We start from the raw sequence: 7,742 nt of genomic DNA on the forward strand, positions 1-7,742 counted from the left end.
TCTTTCCCAGAGGGGCATTTGCAAGCTGTATTTTCAGAATTTATCCTTGCAATGATACGAGAGTTTTTCATTCGCACAAAAAATATATATATGAGAGTTTCATCTAACACACAATGACGCACATTTAGATAATTGTTCGAGAGAGGAAAAATGTAAGAGGGTCTCTGCTCAGGCATCTGTGTTGGCTTTTTGCTCAAGCACATGAATACAAAGACGAGAACAATATTCCTCCAATTTTGCAGTGCTTAACCCATGCTCTTCCTTTTCTCCTTATTATTTGAAGACCATGCAACCTTTGTTTATGCATATGCACAGCTCATGAACTGTTTTATTATTATCCAACTCAGACATATAGGAACATGTACTTGTATATGATTCAGACTCGGTGATTTTCTAGCTCAAACCCAATATGCTCAAGAACTCTTTCTCAGACTATACACCACAAGCTACTCAGACACAACACAAGCAAGAAAAAACTCTCTACTACAGGATTACATCCAACAGTTTGTACTTTACGATATATGTTCTCTGACTACACATGTAACCATGATTTCTCTGCTTTATGAATCCAGATATTGCAAATCAAGCTTCATCTTCGATTTACTTGGTTGCTTCCCTTGGGATGTTATCTATAAGGTCATTCTTTTGCTCCCGGGTTATTTTCACTGATTTCACATACAGTGTGGAGCTTATGATGTACTCCCTCCGTAAACTAATATAAGAGCGTTTAGATCACCACTTTAGTTATCTAAACACTCTTATATTAGTTTACAGAGGAAGTAGTTATATTTACCTTATCTGATCTCGTTTTCATATAATGAACTCTAACAGGCTTGTGGACGTAAAGAAGAAGTACGATACTTATTGTGGATTCGCATGACAAGAACTCAGAAAGTTACACAGTTTTTTAGGGATTTGGAAAAGGACATTCGTGTTAATTACCTGTTCACAAGAATAGTGAAACTCATAGTTGTGGAGCTCTATTTTACACACACGGCAGCTTGCATCTTCTATTACCTGGCAACAACACTTCCTGAATCAATGGAAGGATATACATGGATAGGGAGTTTGCAGTTAGGAGACTATAGCTATTCTCATTTCAGGGATATTGATCTAACCACACGTTATATTACATCAATGTACTTTGCCATCGTCACCATGACAACTGTTGGTAAGTTTTGGTCTCATGCTTAAACAAATAATTTCCACTTTCCGCAACTATCTTTGTAGAAACATAGTCTGGTATTTTAAATTTATATGATATTCTTTTTCCTTTGCAGGCTATGGTGACATTCATGCTGTAAATCTAAGGGAAATGATATTTGTCATGATATATGTTTCCTTTGGTATGGTTCTTGGAGCTTATCTCATCGGTAACATGACTGCAATTGTTGTGAAAGGCTCGGCAACCGAGCGATTCAGGGATAAAATGAAAGAAGCTATCATGTATATGAACAGACATAAACTTGGAAAGGACATCAGAGAACAGATCAAGGGTCATTTGAGGTTGCAGTATGAAAGCAGCCGCACTGAAGCCTCTGTTCTTCGGGATATCCCAATTTCTATTCGTGCAAAGGTGATGATTTATATTTTAGATATCTTGCCATTATTCCAAATACAGTTTGAAAACTTCTTCTATTGTGAGTCTTTGAAGATGTATCATACATTGTGTTGCGTTTGCAGATTTCACAAACACTGTACATGCCATATATTGAAAGGACACCACTGTTCAAAGGATGTTCAGCAGAATTCCTTCAACAGATTGTGAGTATTCTTTTTGTTTGAACAAATTATACATGTTGATCTATTTTATAATTGTATGAACTTTTCCAATAATTCTCTCTTGTGCTCTTTACTCCTTGCAGGTTGCCAGGCTGCAAGAAGAGTTCTACTTACCAGAAGAAGTTGTTTTGGAGCAAGGAAGTGTAGTTGATCAGTTATACTTTGTCTGTCAGGGTGCACTAGTGAGTTTGAGATTCACATATTTCCATCGGATTCACTGTAACACATCCCCAGTTTACACACTAAATAGTAAAGCATAATCTACAGTGACCCATTGCCTGGAATTTGGTCAGTGGGTCCTGGATTCAACTATCGCTTAATCATCAAGTCAATTTCAATGCTTAATATGCATAGGGATAAATTAGTACAAGCGAAGTATGCATCGGTTCATCAGAGAGAGTACATAGTGTAGAAACATAAAGTATGTGAATGTCAGAGCAAGAACTCATGGAGAATAGTAGTGGGATATATCTAAGGAGCGTAGGAAATCCACACATATATGATTACCCACAAAATTGCATGGTCATATGTGTCTTGAGAAATAAAGCGCAAAAAAAGGATACCAGCTTGTTATATATCACATGTATTTGGCACCACCATACGAAGATCTTCGTATTTCAATACACTGTTGATTTTTACTACAGTATCTTGTGTAACATTGTGTCATACTGACTACGCACTAAGCTACATTAATTTGGACTTCTTCTTTTTGTTGGTACATTTCTAGTGCCAGAGAATGGTTTCCAAGTTAATGGGTGCAGGTGTACCCACTTGCTTGAAACATGGTCTTATGCTCTTGTTGTTCAGGAAGGAGTTGGCATTGGCAAAGATGGTCAAGAGGAGGCCAGTTTAATGTTTGAGCAAGGGAACTCTTTTGGAGAAATTGCTATTCTTTGCAACGTTCCACAGCCCTACAATATTCGTGTTTGTGAACTTTGCAGGCTCTTACGGTTGGATAAAGAGTCATTGACATACATATTGGGGATTTATTTCGCTGATGGAAGAAAACTTTTGAGCAATCTTACTGAGGTAAACAGTACAAATAACCACCATGTCAGTAATTATTTTATTTAATTCCAGTATTCATGGATAGTGCATTCTTTTCTTGATGATGTCGGACTGCAGAGCAATGAATACGGCCTACGAGTCAAACAAATAGGACCAGATATCAAATTCCATATAGGGAAACAAGAGGAAGAGCTGACCTTAAGAGTGAACACGGCCGCTTTCCACGGTGAGCTTAATCAGCTGACAGACTTAATCCGAGCTGGAGTCGATCCAAAGAACACTGATTATGATGGGCGGTCTCCTTTGGTATGAATTGCTAAGGATTTGCTATCTGGTTAAACCCTAAATAATAAAATATTGCATGCCTGATATAACCATAACCATCATCATCGTCACAGCATCTTGCAGCTTCCAAAGGTTATGAAGAAGTTGCGCAGTTCCTTATCCATGAGGGCGTTGATATCAACTGTACCGGTATGCTCACTCAGTGAAATGCATCCCTGTGGCCATTTCCAAATTCTTGCATATACACTTGTATAGTTAGTTATATGATAACACATTTTTATGCACTCGATCTTTGCTGAATAACAGATAATTTTGGGAACACACCCTTACTAGAGGCAGTGAAGCGGGGGCATGATAGAGTGGCCTCATTGCTCTTTTCCAAAGGAGCCAAGCTGAACCTTGAGAATGCCGGTATCCATCTCTGCATGGCTGTATCAAAGAGAGAGACTGATTTCATTCGGGGGGCTCTAGCTTACGGTGCCGACCCAAACTCGAAAGACTACGACCACCGGCATCCTCTCCACATAGCCGCTGCAGAGGGCTTGTATATAATGGCGAAGTTGTTGGTAGACGCTGGTGCAAGTGTGCTTGTAACAGACAGGTACCACCAAACAATACTTCATCCTTTATCTATGCTATCAAGCTTCAAACCACCAAGAGTATAATAATTTCATTGAACGGCCATGTATGCAGACGCGGTACTACTCCGCTGGACGAAGGGCGCAAGTCCGGGAGTAAGCCTCTTATAGTGCTTCTGGAAGAGGCAAAAACCGAGGAGCTCTCCAAGTTCCCCACACGAGGCGAAAAAGTGAGAGGCAAGTTGAGAAGCCTTGAAACCTCTGTGAAATCACCTGCGCATTGTTCGTTTATGACAAAATAAATCTTTTGCTGGCAGATAAAATACATCAACGACTGTGCTCCGTGTTCCCTTGCCATCCGTTGAATACTGATGCCAAGCGAAAAGAGGGGGTGATGCTGTGGATTCCTCACACTATGAATGAACTCATCAGGTCAGCCCAGGAGAAGCTGGGTTTGTCCGGCTCACGCCTGCGCTTGCTCTGTGAGGATGGCGCAGCGGGTCAGGAAGTGGACATGGTAATTGATGGGCAGAAGCTCTATCTTGTTGGAGACGAGGACATGTGAGAGCGAGTAGAAGGCCAAGTGAAATAAGAAGAAGAAAGTTGTAACTTTTCTGTCAGGTAATCATGAAGACTAGTAACCTGTTTTTCACCGACTTTCTGCTATACTGGTGTTGTGGCAATGTACATAGATACATAAGCAAGAAAACGACCGAACTATAATTATCGACGTTGTACATATTATAGTTCAATGGAAATAAGATGCGGCGCTGAAATGCCGCAGCGGTTCAGGAAGTGGACATGGTAATTGATGGGCAGAAGCTCTATCTTGTTGGAGACGAGGACATGTGAGAGCGAGTAGAAGGCCAAGTGAAATAAGAAGAAGAAAGTTGTAACTTTTCTGTCAGGTAATCATGAAGACTAGTAACCTGTTTTTCACCGACTTTCTGCTATACTGGTGTTGTGGCAATGTACATAGATACATAAGCAAGAAAACGACCGAACTATAATTATCGACGTTGTACATATTATAGTTCAATGGAAATAAGATGCGGCGCTGAAATGGAATGTGAACGAAGTTGTCCACAAATTGATTCCACTCTGAAGTTGAGCTAGTGTTTTGATCCCTCTTGGACCACGCTTTGCAGGAGAGGCTTGGAACAACATCATGCTATTGCCATGGATGCAAAGCGTGGCACCGGCAGGCCGTGTAGCAAAGAGGAGGTCCATCAGTTACAATGGAGCGTCTGCTCAGACATCCCGGTTTGCTACAGCACACTGCACACAGATGGTAACTGTCTTGGTTAGGCGCGAGTGCGCATCTGGTTGTGGCTTGTTCTTCAGGCTGCAGAGGTCGACATGGTTGGATGATAGTCTTGGGCCTAGGCATCCTTGTATTCGGCTCGTATGATTTCTTGAGTGCTAGTTGTGCGGTCTTTGCCACCTTAATTAACCGTGCCTTGTATGGTTTCATCATTAAATCCGTCTCAACGAGATCTTCAAAACTAGATCCCATATTGATTTGACGACTTTGTTTTGGACAAAAAGTTGCCATGATGTTTACACTAAAGTTGCCATAGCGTTTACACTAATGTTGCCCTGACATGTTTCGTCTAGTTTTTTCTTCTAGATTTAAAGCTACCATTATATTTCAACTACTTTTTATGGCAATTTTTATTAATTGACCATGGAAATTTTTAGTAATTAACTACGGAAAATTTAATTCATGGATGATGGCAATTTTTAGTAATTCATCATGGCAATTTAGTTTATAGATCATCAATTTTTGTTTGTAGATCATGGCAATTTTAATATTTTGACCATGGCAAATCTAGTTTTTGTCAGTGAACATTATTTTTTATATAGACCATGGCAAATTTTAGTGCATATATCATGATAAATTTAAGCAATTCACCATGCCAAACTTATTTTATGGTTCATGGCAAATTTGAGTCATTGATTAGGCATTTTTAAAGTAATTGATGACATATTTCTTTTTAATTATGAACCATGTCAAAATTATTTCATGGATCATGACAAATTTTAATAATTCATCATGTCAAGTTTTGTTTCTTAACTTTTTGTTCTATAATATGTTAAAATTTACTTTAAACATAAAAGAAAAGATAGTTGAAACATATTATGACAACTTCAGCGTAAACACCATGATAATTTATGTGTAATAGACATGACAACTTTTAATAAAAAAATTGTCATCAAAACATACCGATATGAGATCTAGTTTCGAAGATCTCGTCGCGACGGATTTAATGGTGAAAACAGATTTTCATTTGCATTTTTCATTTAAAAGATAGAACATTTTAAACACTGAAAACTCAAAAAGATTCCCGCATACATACACGCGGTGATGTGGTAATCTTTTACTATAGGGACGTTCGGTCCCCCTCCTTTCTTGCCACACATGTGGCAGATATCAGCGTCCATGATTTTTTGTCCGATTTTTCTAGTTGACATTTTTAAGTATATATGTTTCCCCTAATTAACTGGAGCAACTATCTTTTTCTTAATGCATTGCGGGAGCCCACCACCCTCTGACGAGGTAGAAAAAAAACTGTCTAACCGAGGTGTCCTTGTTCAGGGAGCAACTAGTTAACGAGCGCTTCTTTGGGAGCCTCGCAACGATCAGCGCCACTTGGCGCGCTCTCAGCCATTCGTCACGTGTCGCGCTCTGGACGTTCTCTCTGGATTTTGTTTTTTTATTTTTCCGCACGCATTTTCGGCTTTTTAAACGGTTTTTTCCGGATTTTTTCGACGTTTTGGTTTTCCCCCGGTCTTCCTTAGCTTTTCGATCAGAAAAAAATTCAAAAAGAAAATTGCGCGAAAAAAAACGCATTTTCTTTTTTCTTTCTTCGCGAAAGTCACGGTTTTTTCCCACGCGAGGCACGGTTGTGCTTTAGCGAGAGTCACGACCGTGCCTTTCGGAAACGAAAAAAACGTGTTTTCTGTTTTTTTCTTTCGCGAGAGTTACGGCCGTGCCTCTCGAAAAGGGAAAAACAAAACGCGTTTTCTGTTTTTTTCCCTTTCGCAAGAGTCACGGTTTTGCTTCCGCGAGAGGCACGGTTGTGCTTTCGTGAGAGTCACGGCCGTGCCACTCAGAAAGGGAAAAAATACGCGTTTTCTGGCTTTTTTCTTTCGCGAGAGTCACGGTTTTGCTTTCGTGAGAGGCACGGGTGTGTTTTCGCGAGAGTCATGGACGTGCCTCTCAGAAACGGAAGAAAAAACACGTTTTTTGTTTTTTTTTTCTTCCACGAGAGTCACGGTTTTGCTTTCAGGAGAGGCACGGGGCGTGATTTCGTGAGAGGCATGGACGTGCCTCTTTCGAAAAGGGAAAAACCGTGCTCCCGGTTTCGTTTTTTTCACCCGGTTTTTTCGTTCGGTTTTTTTCATGAAAAAAGTTCGTCAAAACCTATCAATATGTGATCTAGTTTTGAAGATCTCGACGTGAGGAATCCAATAGTGAATACAGTTCGAGATTTGGACGCACGGTTTAAAAGATAAAACGTTTTGAATAAACGGATCTACGAAAAAAGGAAAACTCCCAGGTTGCGACAAGTGGCGCGCTGCATGTGCGCCACTTGTCGTGACCTGGGAAAATGGAGTGTTCTTTGCAACAAGTACTCCTTAATTAGTGATTTTGCCTTGTTCAATTCAGTATAGCTTCCCCCTTCTTTGGTGGAGATGTTTTCCTTCATCATTCGATAAACCGAGAAATGCTTCTTCTCTCTGATTCAAGTAGAAATACAAATGGAAAAATTCGGTTGGGGAGAGGAGGCATGCCATAGGGAGACTTGTAAGGCGTGGAGAACAGGTAGGGGATCTCCGGTCGAATAACGGCCGGCGGGGAAGAACAGGTCTTTTTTTCTTTGAGCAAATTGTTTTTTTGAGCAAATGGGGAAGAAGAGGTCGATTCTCTCTGGAGATTGGAGATTGGAAGGAAATGAGGTACCGGGCTTGATCCATTTTGGGCCGGATTGCATGAAAGCCTTTCGCCTTATCTAAATAGCCCAACAGTCCAGCCCATTCTGAGTAACCATCGCCGCCGGTCGACACGTCGTCCCTTTCCCTTCT

General features: G+C 40.4%; 1 pseudogene; it reads left to right on the plus strand.

Moving 5' to 3' along the window:
• Positions 1 to 876: 876 nt before the first annotated feature.
• LOC125530858 lies at positions 877 to 4,378 on the plus strand (annotated as a pseudogene).
• The last annotated feature ends 3,364 nt before the right edge of the window (positions 4,379 to 7,742 follow it).

The sequence above is a fragment of the Triticum urartu genome, unplaced genomic scaffold (assembly GCF_003073215.2).
Source record: "Triticum urartu cultivar G1812 unplaced genomic scaffold, Tu2.1 TuUngrouped_contig_6607, whole genome shotgun sequence".
Classification (NCBI taxonomy): Eukaryota; Viridiplantae; Streptophyta; class Magnoliopsida; order Poales; family Poaceae; genus Triticum; species Triticum urartu.